This window comes from Hibiscus syriacus, unplaced genomic scaffold (assembly GCF_006381635.1).
Source record: "Hibiscus syriacus cultivar Baekdansim isolate YM2019G1 unplaced genomic scaffold, ASM638163v2 tig00113096_pilon, whole genome shotgun sequence".
Classification (NCBI taxonomy): domain Eukaryota; kingdom Viridiplantae; phylum Streptophyta; class Magnoliopsida; order Malvales; family Malvaceae; genus Hibiscus; species Hibiscus syriacus.
Genome location: NW_024063440.1, coordinates 1,558,297 through 1,574,164, shown reverse-complemented (window position 1 = coordinate 1,574,164; position 15,868 = coordinate 1,558,297). Strand labels below are relative to the sequence as shown.

At 36.6% G+C, this 15,868-nt stretch overlaps 1 pseudogene; it reads right to left on the bottom strand.

Annotated features, from left to right (window-relative positions):
- Window positions 1–13,968, bottom strand: part of LOC120185268 — an 84,303-nt pseudogene extending 70,335 nt beyond the window's left edge.
- Between the last annotated feature and the right edge of the window lie 1,900 nt (window positions 13,969–15,868).

Sequence of the window (15,868 nt, the reverse complement as noted above, 5' to 3'; positions counted from 1 at the left end):
TCTCCCTTGAGTCAGTTTCTTATGAAACACCAACCTTTGAGATTGTTTCCCTTGATATAAGTTTTGTCTCCCTTGAGACAGTTTCTCTTGAAACATACATCTTTGAGATCGTTTCCTTGAAATGAATTTTGTCTTGCTTGAGACAACTTCTCTTGAAGCATCATCTTTGAGTCAGTTTCCCTTGAAACCATTATTCATAAAAATGGCATGTCATCCTCATTACATAGGAACTGTGTCATCCCCCGACCAGACCTCCTCATCACGTAGGAGCTGTGTTACCCTTAGATAACTAGTCGTCCTCATCACGTAGGAAGCGTGTTATCATCCCTAAAGATGGCATACCATCCTCATCACATAGGAAATTATGTCATCCACCGACCAAACCTCCTCATCATGTAGGAGTCGTGTCACCCCTAGCTGATATGTGACATAGGTGGTTTCGTCACTCCTGCTTTATACTTCTTCAGATAAACCTTGCCTCGGCGAGATAAATTTGCTCCTCCCGTTCTCGTCTATTCTGTTGGCCTTTGCAAATTTATATTGTCACGACTGAAATGTTCTTCCTCTGTAGGTTTCCTGCACAAACACAATCCAAACAACTCTTTCTTCTCAACAGCATCAGGCAAACCAACTAAATCTTGCCTAAGCAAAATTTATCCACCACAAGCTAATATGACTTATATGCAACTAAAATGCTATGCATACTTTGTTTAGACGGGCAATAACTTAAGTGAAAAGACTGGAAATTAAGTCTTTTTACGGAGTTATCATACCCTCAAACTTAAGGTATTGCTTGTCCTCAAGCAATGTACAATAGCGAGAAGAAAATCAAAATTATCATGGCAAGCAATGTTAAAAAATCATAGGGTTTGAGATTTCAGCCCTCAACAAAAATTGTTTGGCCTCAACATGTTCGACAGTCATATCAGTCAAGTCCCTTCCTTAGGCAGTATTCTTTGTTATAGTGTGTGCATGATTGTAACCAGTCCATGCATAAAGGTAATTAGAAAAATTAAGCAAACACTTCTGGTTTGTTAAGGCAACAAATTATTTGTCAGGCTTAGTTTATACTCTTAGTTATTTATGAACTTTTTTTTCACAGGGGAGTCAGCAGCTCATCACACCTACCGTTCCACACTCTAGGTGAAAGGGAGCATACCTTTCACCCCCCAAGCTAGTCGGGCAGAGTCATCCTGTGACTACTTTCATTTACTCATATGTCGTGGCTACTCTTAAATTCTTATGGAGTTTTTCTGTTTATGTCATTGCACAGAGGAGTGCCCCTTCTAATTTCCTTCTTATTTTTCAAGTTTTTAAACACTAGAGAGATTTCACTTCACCATTAAAATATTTTTGAAGTCTCGGTAAGCAGAAAGTTCATTTGCAAAAATTTACAGATTTCCTTAAGCAAAGATAGCCTACAATCGTGTTTATAAACGTCAAATAATCAGGCCTAAGGTTGGTTCTCTTTTTTAGACAGTCTTAACAAATAATTATGGCCTAGGCAATCAAATTATTTGTTCATCATCAGGCATCCCTAATTCATTCCTAACAATAATCTTAACCTGCTATGTCATGACAATCAAAATTTTCAACCAATTATCATCAATTGGTTTCTAACAAAGTATGATAGAATATGGTACAATACCTCCCCCAAACTTGAGGGATGCATTGTGGTGGGGTGGCTTGGCTAGACGCCCTCATTCAACGTCATTTGGGAGAAGAGGGACTCTCGGATCTTGAGTTTACTGCTGCTACTGTTGATGACTGAAGTTTATGTCATGTCGTTCTCTTGTAGCATTTTTTGTTGGACGAGGCACATGCTAGAGTTGACTGCTCGGTAGTAGGAGTTGGTTGTGCGAAAACTGGTGCTAGACTAGGATATGCTGTTGGGACCGGTATTGCTTGACTGACTTGGGACTGTATAGAATCGTGCTCGAGTTACTTCGATGTTGAATCTATCTTGACTACTCTTGGAGGTGCAAAAGGAGGAGGAGCTGAGGAACTCTTCTGTGTCTCCTTGGCCTTCTTTTGGTACGGGTAGGACATGGGTTGCAAGTGGTGGCACATCAGTGGGCACTTATGGGGGAACTTCTGGAGGGACATGTGACGTCGAGGCATGGAATGTGTTGTCGCCCGCATTGTATTTGAGGATTACACTAGGCAAGGTTGGTAGTCTGGTGTTAGTGTTCGGGAGCAACTCCTTGAAGAAGGCATTGAGTTGTATGTCCTCGCCTTGGCATACTTGAAATAGATTTCCATATGGTCCTCCAGGAGTCCGATCTTTTCACGCGTTTCTCGAGTGTGTGTGATCACAACAAACCATTCTAGTTACAGAACCTAATTTTGCTCCCCGCTCCAAACCTTCCTGCGGGTTGTTGTCATTAAAACTCATCAACTCAGGTACCTTTTTCTTGGTGATGCCCTCCTAGGATTTAATGAAATCCTCGAAGGGCTCCTCAGGAACCTTTTTATTCTTGCACAGTGCAGTTATCAGGTTGGGAAACAGTAAGTTACCTCGGTTCCTCTTGGCATATTCATGGATCTGCTCTAAGATGAGTTCTCCAACGCCGATATTTCTCCCGTATATGATCGAGTACCAGAGCATCAATATTTTGACGAGGACAGTGGTATTGTGGGAGGTTGGCATTAGCTTGTCTTTGAGAAAATGGTTCTACAACTTCACATTCAGTTTTAGGGCTCGGTGATCTACTCATTTCCTCGTAGGGGCATTTCCTTCAAACTTGGCCCACCCGAAGCATAAATCATGTAGTACTCCATTGTACATTTCTTGATCCGCCTCAGCCATGAATCTCTTGTCTTGTTCCTCCACTTTCCCCAAGTTAAAGTATCTATTGAGCATGGAGGGGGAAAATCAAAACAACTTCCCTCGAACGTACACTGTATGGTTGAATGGGTCTTCGAGATGGGCATAGAACTCCCTTACTATCGACATGCTACAGCGTTGGGATGGCAAACAAACTTCTCCCAGTTGTGTTTCCGTATCACGTCCATCACTTTCGGTCCAAACGATTCCTCATCCGTGGCTGGGAAGACGAATCCATCTTCCAAATATACTTGGTGTTTCTGAAAGATTTTGAAACGTGATTCTGCTTCGGTAGTTTGGAATTGTTCAAAAACTCTGTGTTGGGGATGGGGCTTTCCTTGTTCTTGGCTGAAATCAGTGGTGGAAAAGGGGAGGAATTTGTTGAGAGAAAGAAAGTTTTTCTTGTTTTGTAGAGAGAGAATGAGGCACGATGAAGAAGAAAAAGTTAGGCAGTTTTCTTCTTTGGAAAGCAATTAGTGGTTTCGGGTTATTTTTGCCTTTTCGTGCAAGGGAAATATTTTTGCATTGAATGATAAATATCTTATTGGACATAAAGTGGGGGGAAAGATCTCTTTCCCTCTTTATTATGCCACCAAAACCATGTATTATAGGGTTTATTTTTCTTCTCATGCATGCTCTAGCTCCCCATGCTGCCACGTGTTCTTTGCTTACCTATAATAAAGAAAGAAAATTAAATAAAACGGATAATGAAATAAGAAAATAACTTAATTTATTTATGTACAGAATTCAAATTTTCGTTGCCTAGGAAACGAATTTCAAGAAAGTATAGCAAACTCTTGGGCATCATGTGGCAACGATGCCGGTTTGTCACGCATGACTGGGGCTCTTTTGTACTCATTGAGTCTCTGCTCGTTAACTTAGAATATGGAACCATCGTTTTGGTTCTGGATTTCAATTGTTCCATTGTCATGGACTTGGTGTACTATAAATAGTTCTGACCATCGTTATATTAACTTGCCTGGGAATAACTTAAGACGTGAATTGTAGAGCATTACTTATTGTCCAGACTATAATTGCCTCGGTAATATTTTTCTGTCTTGCCATCATTTTGTTTTCTCCTTGTATAGGTGGACATTCTCGTATACGTGTACTCTGAATTCATCTATCCCGTTCAGTTCCAAGAGTCTTATTTCTCTAGCAAGCTGAGCATCTATGTTTAACTTCTTGATGACCCAGTAGGCTCTATGTTATAATTCAATAGGAAGATGACATTCTTTTCCATAGACCAGTTTGAATGGTGACATTCTCAATGGTGTCATAAATGCTATGCAATAAGCCCATGGTTCTTCATCTAGATTCGGCGACCAGTCCTTTTGACTTGGGTTGACCACTTTCTCAAGGATCTGTTTAATTTCCCGGTTAGACACTTCGGTTTATCCATTTGTTTGAGGGTGATACACCATATCAATCTCATGTCATACTCCATATCACTTCAGTGCCTTGGCAATCAATTTGTTATCAAAATGTGTGCCTTCATTGCTGATAATAGCTCGTGGTGTTCCAAATCGGGTGAATATATTTTTGTGCAAACATTTTAACACCGTCTTGGAATCATTTTTAAGTGTTGCGATGGACTCAACCTATTTTGATACATAATCCACTGCCAAGAGAATGTATAAATCTCCAAAAGATGTGGGAAAAGGTCCCATGAAGTCTATTCCCCATACCTCCATAATATTTTGCCATGGCATTTTGTGCCTTTTTGATATGTTTCCTGTTCATTGGCATCTATAACATGACTTATAGAATTCATGCTCATCCTTGAATAAGGTTGGCCAATAAAATCTAGATTAGAGCACCTTTGCTACTGTTCTCATTCCACCAAAATGCCCTCCATATGGTGATGAGTGGTACTGGTGTAGAATATATCTCTGCTCTTCTTCTGGAATGCATCTTCGGATTATTTGGTCTTCGCATTGCTTGAATAAAACGGTTCATCCCAGTAGTATTATCGCACATCATGTCGAAACTTCTTTCTGCCCTGGCTAGATAAATCAGGAGGAATAATACCACTAACAAGAAAGTTAACAATGTCAGCATACCATGGCGCAGCCGTGACAATTAATATTTTCTCATCAGGGAAATCCTCTTTAATTTCTTTTATGTCAAGACAATCAGGTTTTTTATCTAGCCTAGACAAATGGTATGCCACTTGATTCTCTATATCGTTCCTATCCTTAATCTGTAAATCAAACTCTTGTAGTAATAATATCCATCGAATTAGTATAGGCTTTGCATCTTTTTTATTAATCAGATATTTAATAGATGTGTGATCTATATGCACAAATTACCTTCGTTCCTATTAGGTATTTCCTAAACTTATCGAATGCAAATACTACTATAAAAGTTCTTTTTCAGTGGTGGTATAGTTTACTTGTGCATCATTAAGAGTACGGCTCGCGTAGTATATGGCATGAAAGATTTTACTTTTTCGTTGCCCTAGCATTGCTCCGACTGCGTAGTCACTAGCATCGCACATTAGCTCGAAATGTTCATTCCAGTCTGGCAGGGCAAAGATTGGTGCCGCCGAAAGGTTTTTTATTCAAATCTGTGAAGGCATTCACACAATCATTAGTAAATTTGAATGGATGATTTTGTTGAAGCAAAAGACATAAGGGTTTAGAGATTTGAGAAAAAACTTTTATGAACCACCTGTAGAAGCCTGCATGTCCAAGAAAACTGCGTACACCTTGCACATTGGTGGGTGGGGGTAGGTTAACAATCACGTCCACCTTGGCTTTATCGACTTCAATGCCTCAGCATGAAATTTTATGACCCAACACTATTCCTTTGGTCACCATAAAATGGCATTTCTCCCAATTTAGCACTAGGTTGGCTTCTTCATATCATTTTAATACCTTGGATAAATTGCCGAGATATCAGTCAAAATCATCACCCGAGATGGAGAAATCATCCATAAATATTTCTATGTATTCTTCCACCATATCTGAAAAGATTACCATCATGCATCTTTGAAATGTGGCTGGAGCGTTACATAATTCAAATGACATTCCTCTAAATGCATAGGTAACATATGGGCATGTGAAAGTGGTTTTCTCTTGGTCCTCCGGTGCTATGGCTATTTGGTTATACCCTGAGTATCCATCGAGGAAGCAGTAAAATGCTTTTCCTATTAACCTATCAAGTATTTGGTCGATGAAGGGGAGGGGGAAATGGTCTTTCTTTGTGGTTTTATTGAGCTTCCTGTAATCTATACATATGCGCCAGCCCGTAACTATTCTTGTGGTGAGGAGTTCGTCTTGTTCACCTTTAATCACAGTCACACCTCTCTTTTTTGGCACGCACTGCATCGGGCTGACCCATGAACTATCAGATATAGGATATATTACTCATGCGTCCAACCATTTTATGATTTCTTTCATGACTACCTTCTTTATGATTGGATTGAGCCTTCTTTGGGGTTCTATCGAAGTGTTATGGTTATCTTTGAGGTTGATTTTGTGCGTGCATATGGTCGGACTGATTCCATTCAAGACTACCATTGTCCATCCAAGAGTTTTTCTATGTTGTGACAAAACATTCAACAAACTATTCTCCTGTTCGGAGGTTAGGTTGGCAGAAATTATTACTGGTAAAGTTTCATCACCTCCTAGATACGCATATTTCAAATGTGATAGAAAAGTTTTAAATTCCAGTTTTGGTGCATGTTCTTGGGACTTAACTTCATCATAATCTAAGGGTTCGAATTTGATACCCGATCTATTATGAAGAAGTCTCGATTGATCATTTGTCTTTCCTCCGTATCGTGCATTGGTGTCATTTTTAGGGCATTCAATGTTTAGTTTTTTGTTGTCAGGACCATGAATCTCTGAATCCTCTTTTGAACATAACTCGAATGTGTCTTGTTCATGCATATCGGTTGTAAGGTCATGGTACAAAGTGTTATATTCATCAAGTCTTAGTGATTCACCTCGTCCAATGATTGTCTTCTCCTCTACTTATCTAATGCATTGGTATTCTTCTGGATTGTCCACATATTTCATGGAATTGAACACATTGATAGTGATGCTTTGCTCTCCTACTTGCATTGTAAACTCTCCATTTTCTTAATCTATTAGGATTCTCCCTGTGGCTAAAAATGGTTGTCCCAGGATGATCGGGGTGTTTTCATCAGCTTCGAAATCCAGTATAAGGAAATCAAATGGAAATACGAATTTATCCACCTTTACTATGACGTCCTCTATTATGCCCTCTGGCCGCACATATGACCGATTGGCTAGCTGTAAGATGACTGAGGTTGGACAGGTGTGATACACGTCTAGTTTCATAAATATATACTTTGGTATCAAGTTTACACTTGATCCCAAATCAACAAGAGCTCGTCTAATGAAGTCATTACCAATTGAGCATGGTATTATAAAGTTGCTAGGTGTTTTTTGCTTTAGTGGGAGTTTGCTCACTGTTGAACAGATTTTTGTTGCTGAGGCAACACGTTCTACCTTTCGTTTCTTTGTAACGATGTCCTTAAGAAACTTGGCATAGGAAGGCATTTGTTCGATGGCTTCCAGTAAGGGTACATTGATACACAATTGATCCAAAATATCAATGAATTTCTTGAACTGGTTGTCATCATCATACTTCTTCAACCACTGAGGGAATGGTGGTGGAGGTCTCGCATTATCTTCTGTTGTTGTTGAAATATTTATGGCCCCGGCCATGAATTCCTCATTGTTTGAGCGATGTGTTTTTGAACCTTCAGTTCTATCCTTCTCTTCAGGTGCTTCCTCTCGTTCAACATTTTCAGTTCGAACCTCTAGTTGTGTTATGCCATGGCGAAAACTGTTGGAGTTTTCTCCCCTAACCTTATCATCTTGGTTGACATGATTTTCACTCCTTAGTGTAAGTGCATTGCATTGTTCCTTCCCATGATGTTTAGTGATCTTTGTATCACTAGGGAGGTTCCTTGTGGGGAGAATGTAATGCCGTATCAATTTGTCCCACTTGATTCTCCAATTCTGTTAGGGATGAACTATGGATTTGCAAAAGTGTTGCTTGGCTTTGTAACAAATTTCCTTGATTTTGAATTGTTGTAGAATGTTCGTGCATCAAGGACTTTGTGGAGGCCATGAAATCTTTCGTCGAAGCCATAAATTCCTGCAATGATAACTCTAAGGAATTAGTATTTGAATTAGTATTAGAGGAAGAAGCTATACCTTTATTGTTTTGCCAAGGCTGCTGATGATGCTGATTTTGAAAATGTTGATGATCAGAATTATTTTGTTGTGGCCTGTAATTTGTTGCTTGATTATTGTTGTTTCCTTGATTACTCCATGAGAAATTTGGATGCTTTTCTCCAGCCAGGATTGTTCATGTTTGAATAGGGGTTATTGTTGCTCCGATTGTAGTTACCCATAAAATTGGATGACTCATGCTTTTCCGAGCATTCGCTCTCATGATGGTTGTCGTGACAAAATAAGCATATGTTATTTTTCACCTTGACTTCTCTTATCTCATTAGGACGTTGCAAAATTTTCAACATATTGGTTATGGAATAAAGTTGAGCTACCGAATCCTTACCCTCTAATTCATATGCTCATAATGTTTTTCTGCCGGTTCCCAATCTTGTATTTGGAAATTGATAATCATTATTTGCTATCCTGTCAAGGATGTCAAAAGCTTCTTCAGGTGATTTGTCTAATAAGGTGCCATTTGCTGAAGCATCTAGCATCATTCTAGTTGGTGCATTGACTCCGTTATAAAACATCACCACTTGTGTCCAATCGTGAAAGCCATGGTTAACACACTTGCGAAGTAGGCTTTTGTACCTATCCTAACATTCGTACATTGACTCATCATCTCCTTGGCGAAAACTAGCAATGTCATTGCGAAGCTGTGTATTCATATTGGGCGGATTGTATCGCAGTAAGAAGCTCTTGCATAAATCTACTCATGACTCCATTGAACCTGAAGGAACTCCGCTGAGCCAGGCTCTTGCTCTATCGCATAGGGAGTAAGGAAAAATTTTCAGTTTGAGCACATCTTCATATACTCCTTGTTGCCAAAACGAGTCACATACTTCAAGGAAAGTGTGAACATGTTGCCTAGCATCCTCATTGGGCGAACCACCAAATTGTCCAATAGAGTTTAGCATGTTAAACATCACTGGTTAAGTTTGAAGTGAGTGGCTTGTATATCAGGTGACGCTATGCCTAGATTGATATCATCGAGAATCGGGTTTAAATTATCTCGTATTGCTCTTGGCCTTGTAACTTGAAGATTGATAGATGCGTCGGGTCCTAAATCTCCCATGTTGTCTTGCATTTGAGTTTGGTTCAATTGTTCTCTGGTTCTTTGGGCTCGAAACCTTTCTCTGAGTGATTGCTCAACTTCAGGGTCAAATGGTTCCAAAGGCTTACCAGAAGATCTCAGGGTCATGCAATGATAAAAACCTACAAAAGAAAATAGTAAACTAAGTTAGACTAAATAAATATAAGTTGACACAAAAAGAACTTGTTATGGCTAAAAAAATTCGTCAGTTATCAATCCCCGGCAACGGTGCCAAAAACTTGATCGCCTGTAAATGTATATGTTAAGGCAAGCAAATCTGTGCAAGTATACACAATCAATTCAATTAATATAGGGTAAGTGAGTATTGTCTCCACAAGGATTGGTCGAGAAATATATTTTCACCACAACTAGAACTAATGTCACAAACTAATCCTACTAAATATCCACTTAAGAACTAATATTAATAAGATTTGATTTAACAATTGCAGAAAAGTTTGGTCGAGGCAAAATAAGTATACAGAATGCTAAAGTAAAATAAAACTAGACAAGTGTTGATTCAGATATAATGCAAACAACCTCACATATTCAGATATATCACAGAGCACTTATGTTAAACCGTTGTATTGTCAACAATTATTTCTAAGTCTAAAATGAATTATTATGACTTGCTAAAACTGCCCGACAGGATTACTAGGTATTCTTAGACGGTTGCTATGGCAATACTCCTTAGCGTTAACTACAACCCTTGGTTTGTCAAACTGTTGTTGTAGCAATACCTCTCAGCATAAACTACAAGCGTTGTCTATCCTACTCTAGCGTCTATCCCTTTTAGTCGATTGAAACTCACTCCTTATCTCTAAGGTAACAAGTTAGAACTTCACCATATCGAAGTCATTCTATTGCTCACGTGGATCTATCTTAATTCTCTCGAATCTAAGAATCACTATCTAGACAAAAGGTTATCTCTTGATGCTCTTATATTGCCAAGACATGTTTACCAGTACCCCAGGCGATCTCTCGATGCTCTTATAGCGTAAGGTAAAATATTTAAATATTGAGCAAAACAGTCATACGCAAAACATAATTCATCATTCATAAAACATAAAAATATTGATAAGGCAAAACCAAATTTAACACCAAGTAAGACATTCATGGTGCTATCAAAGATCATCCAGAATTGAACGTGTAGTACAACCCCAAATAGATAAAAGGTTAAGAACAAAGGAAGAACAAATCACAAAATCGAGGGCTCTGTCGCGACGATTCTGATCAACATTACGCCTGCCTTGGTGATCACCCTCTCTCGAGGCCTGATCACTGCTCTGCTAAAGTCTAGCTATGGAGGACAGTAAGGAAGGTCGGAGGGTAGACGGTGAAGAAATATTGTAGTTGCTCGTTCACGCCTTAGGTAAAGCTCTTCTCTCTTCTTCCTTGCCATCTCTTCTTTTGTCGGCTACGACTGGTTATTTATAAGGAAATTTCTCTTAAGGCTTTGCATGCTTTTGGAGTTTCCTTAAATAATTGTTATTAAATGTCTAGACTAAAAAAGGAAAGGCGGCTATCAGTATAATTAAGGCATGCTTGCACGTGAAGTAGGTCATCCAGCTGACACGTGAAGTAGGTCATCCAGCTGGCATATGACATCGGCGGTTTCGTCACTCCTGCTTCAGACTTCTTCAGATAAACCTTGCCTCAGCGAGATAAATTTGCTCATCACGTTCTCGTCTGTTCCGTTGGCCTTTGCAAATTTACGTTGTCACAACTGAAATGTTCTTCCTCTGTAGGTTTCCTGTACAAACACAATCCAAACAACCCTTTCTCCTCAGCAACATCAGTCAAACCAAATAAATCTTGCCTAAGCAAAATTTATCCACCACAAGCTAATATGACCTATACGCAACTAAAATGTTATGCATACTTTGTTTAGACGACCAATAACTTAAGTGAAAAGACTGGAAATTAAGTCTTTTATGGAGTTATCAGAGGGTTTCAGCATGTTTTTGATTTAGGGGATAATAGCACTCTAGGTCCTTGACTTTTGTAATTCCATTTGTATTTGTCATATTTTTCAAGGTAAATAACAGTTTAGGTCCTCACCTATTTGTATTATATTATTTTGGTAAATAATGAATTCGTGTGATATATTACTTTGGGAACTGAGTTTTCTATATTTATGTTTAGTCACTGATTTCATGTGTTATATACTTTCTTTGATGTTTGAATTCGACCATGACATTTGTAAATATTTTATTTTGGTCACTGCTTTACATTTAGTTTAATTATTATTTGGCATGTATTGTTTCTGGTTTATTTCATTTCAGTCCCGAATGTTATTAATGGGTTATTTACATTTTTGGTGCTTGTATTATTTAATGTTTGCTATCTGGGCTCTGGTTTATTTTAATTATTGTTTTAGTCCTTCAAATTTATTTTTTACTATATTAGTCCTTCAAGTTTTTTTTTCTATTTAGCCCTTTAAGTTTTTTTGCTATTTTAGTCCCTTAAGTTTCTATTTTTCTATTTTAGTCCCTTAAGTTTTTGTTTTTGCTATTTTAATCCCTTTAGTTTTTTAACTATTTTAGTCCCTTAAGTTTCTATTTTTTCTATTTTAGTCCTTTAAGTTTTTGTTTTTGTTATTTTTGGTCCTTTAAATCTAATATGGTTATTTATTGTTTTTATTATTTGTAATTTGATATGTAATATTTACTTGTTATGATTGATTCTTTTTACATATGTATATATTTTATATGTTTTGTAATTAAATTAATGGATATGTTTGGTTCTATTTTATTGTAAATATTTTATTTCGAATGTTTTTCAAGAACACCGATTTGTAAAATGAGAGTGGAAAGCTTCATTTGGTCGAAGTGATGCGATCCGATACGACATTTTAACAAAATGTGAACTTGAAATCAACTTTATTTTGTTAATTAATTCATTTTCGTATTTTAAATCGAACAATGCAATGCATGTTACTCTAAATAACAATTTATTTCATGCAAACGTCGATTCTCCATTTTATATTTGATTCGCGTTATTAATATCAATGAGGATGGAATATTCTTTTACTGATAAGATATAGTCGAATTAGCTTTCCCGACGGAGGATTGCTAACTTGGATATTTCTTTTCGAGTTAAAGAATTTTTTCTAATTAATTATTTCGAAGCAAATTAATCAATGTTTGATAAAAGGATCATATTTTAACTTTATATTTGATTCACAACTTCCACCATCACGACAACGTGTAAGCGACACAGTACTAATTTTGGGCATTGTGGGGGTGCTTCCCCTTCCCCACGCGTAACCGACTCCTATACTCTTTAAATCGAATCATTGGTTACAAGACTAATTTTTGTCTTATAAAATGATTTTTCTTAAAATTGTTTTAAAAGACGTTTTTAGGTATTCGACCTACTTAACCCAAAGGTCGATGGTGACTCCTATCCATTATCATCCAACTTAATTCCAAATCACCAATTTTCCAAAATAAAAGTTATAATCGTTTTTAAAAATAATATTTTAATTGTTTATAAAAAATGGTTATGAAAGTGGGAATGGTTGGAGGCGGTGATGGGCGCGGTTTGGTTCTTGATGATTGCAACGGCATTATGACTTGAATTATTATTTTTAAAAGACAAAAGATGGTTTTGGCAGCGGCGAGGAGTGTGGTATATATAATAAAATAAAACCTGTGAGAGGAGGCTGAGGCTGGATATGTGTTTTTAGACTTTAGAACTGCTATTAGGAAACACCTGGGCTGGGTTAGGGTTTCCCATTACAAAGAAACGAGAGGGGAGGGAAACGAACCTTTGATGTGTAAACTAATCTTAAAAGTAATTAATATATTTTACTCATCCTTTTATTTTCAAGTTCCAGGAAGGTGTTAAGAGTGCTACTTCTGTTATGGGATGATCCTACTTCACAAGCATTTCGGGATACAAAATGGTGAACAACTTATATAAGATTATGTTATTTGTTTTGCATTAAATCTTTAGGGCTGTTATCACTAATGAGAAAGTGTTACTACTTACGAGCTGTACTACTTATGTGATGAAAACGTTTTCCAGATTATTAAATATTTGATGAAAACGTTTTATTACTTTTGTGATCTTACAAATAAAATCTCAAGAGAGATGAAAGTGAATTATGGGGAGTTTCATCTATTGATTCATACTAAAGTAAAATAATATGACTTCAATCAGGAAAATGAGTGGAAAAGTTATTCAAAACAAGCAACAAGCTTCTGGTTTTTGAGGTGTCTCTTTAGAAGAGTGACTGCAGATGTGTAACCACATTCTTGTCCAATTGGAAGGCCCTTATGAGAACATCCGGGTTGATTGGTGGGTTCGAGCCAAACACAGTGCTAGCAATGGTGATAACCCCTGCATTTTGGCTGCTCAGACCGGCAAAGGCAACGGCGGAGTGTGGGGAGGGTCTCGGCCACCATAAGGTGCGTAGTGAATTCGAACAAGAGATATGCCGAGAGTGTTAAGTCCTGGAATTTGATCAACATTGACAGTAGTTACATTCGATCCAACTAGATTCGATGTGTTTCCGGGCATGTTGAGGCCGGAGAAGAAGAAGTCATCCGCTACAGCGAGCTTTGGGTCCTTGCAGAACTTCCCATTAACAAACACTGCACGAAAGACTTGTTAGTTAATATATATCATCCAGTACAAAATTATTAAGAATAACACGGCTGCTTATTTGATATTGCTTTGAAGAAGAGTGGGAAACTTTACAAGATAAGCATGGCTAATTATAGATTGAAACCAATGACTTGGTCTCTATTTTCCTTTACTTGCAGCAGCAGGTAAAGGGTTTTCAACAAGAGAAGTTTTCAAATGATTTGGTTCATATTGCATTATTTTACTCACTATAGGCTGCTTAAATTACATAAAAATGTTCTTTGAAGTTTTCATAATTATTCAACCATGTTGTTTATGCAGTCTAGACTGGATTTGAAAAAGTCGTACAAAATGAAAACAGTGAAGAATTAATTAACATCTATGTTAATTTAACCGTTCAAGTTCCTACAGTTGAATAAAGTTTCACATTTTATAATGCTAATTTCTTATTTTGATGGCAAAATTATAAGTATAGTCATAGTTACCATTACAAATAATACATTTCCGAGATATTATAAGCATAGTCAATCATTATAAAGCATAGTATCAAATTGTGGTTGTGGATTTTGTTGCAGATGCAGTTGTAGTGTCATGATTGCAGATGTTACGGACCTTACGTAACGTGTTGCTGTTGTTGTGAGCGTGATATCTTCCTCAAAAATCACAGTACGTCTAAAATATTATATTTATACATTTTACAGTATCTTTTAAGATTCTAATATTAATATACTTTTTTAATATTTTTTTTAAAATAAAAATTAAATTTTATAGATAAAAATTTATTAAAAACAAATATAAACCATAGAAGTTTTATCATAATGGATAATGGGTAATAACAATTATAATGTTAATGAATAACATATAAACAAATATCACTAAAATCATATCAATTTTTTTATATTGAACATAAAATGTTCATTTTACATAACTTAGAAAGAAAAAAAAATTCATAACTACAAATATAAAAATTTTATATCTTTAAGTTCACCACCAAAATGAATGACATGGCGGATCTAAAGCATTTTCATCTTCGTCATTGTCTTGGTTTTGATTCCTTCTTATTCCATGTGAAGAATACATCACATTATGTGCATCATAAGATGCATCATTGGTAGGAAACATGTTGTATGATAAATGATGACAAAAAAATCCATAACTTGGATTTTGTTAAAGGTAAGGTGGATAACATGAATTTGGTTGGTAAGAATGAGAACCATGAGATGATTCACTAATTTCATTATCATTTGTAGCTGAACTATATGATGATGAACCTGCAAATGAATCATAAAAGTGTTATCTCATGCTCCTATGAGTTCTATCATCATTATCTCTTTTATTTTGTGATGCATTTGTTCTATACAAACATGAATTTTCATCATAAGGATATTTGGACGTACCTTGATCTCCATGAAAAGCAATAGAATAAATGTGTCCATATTCTGGTTGGTATGTACCTTCATTATCACCACCATGATCATCACAACCACCATCATTATCGTCGTCGTCGTCGTCGTCATCATTATCATAACTTGACGTCGATAGTTGAACATTTTCCTCATTAGATGGAGTAGGTAAATTGTTCATATCTTCACCTTGAGTTTCTTCATCAGTTTCATTAAGTAACTCCTTAGGCAACCATGAGAAATTTTTTTCACTATCAAGTGTAGCATTCTCTCTTTCTTCAATCCATTCATTTAGTAGGTTATATTCTTCAAAAATATTTTCAAGATTAATCGAATTAAAACCTATTTCTAATTCTTGTGCACTTTTTCTTTGCATGTGTCTCAATTCAACATCATATTATAATGGACATAAACCAAATTTTGAAGTTTTTTTATGTTTGAGTCTATTTCTCTTTTTTTTTATGGATCAAACTAAAAGTACTCCAATTATGTTCACAATTTGAAGATGAAGTTGTTTGACTCAAAATTTTGACAGCGATGCGTTGAAGTTGCGGTGCACAATTTCCATAATTAATCCACCATTCAGCTACAAAAAACATAAATAATAAGATATGATTCATAAAGTATTTATACAAATATATTTATTATCTACAAAACTATAGAGGATAAATTCTTTATGTTTACCAGGGTTAGTCTTCAAAATTGTAGCTTGAGCTAATGGTGTTCCAAAAGATTTCAT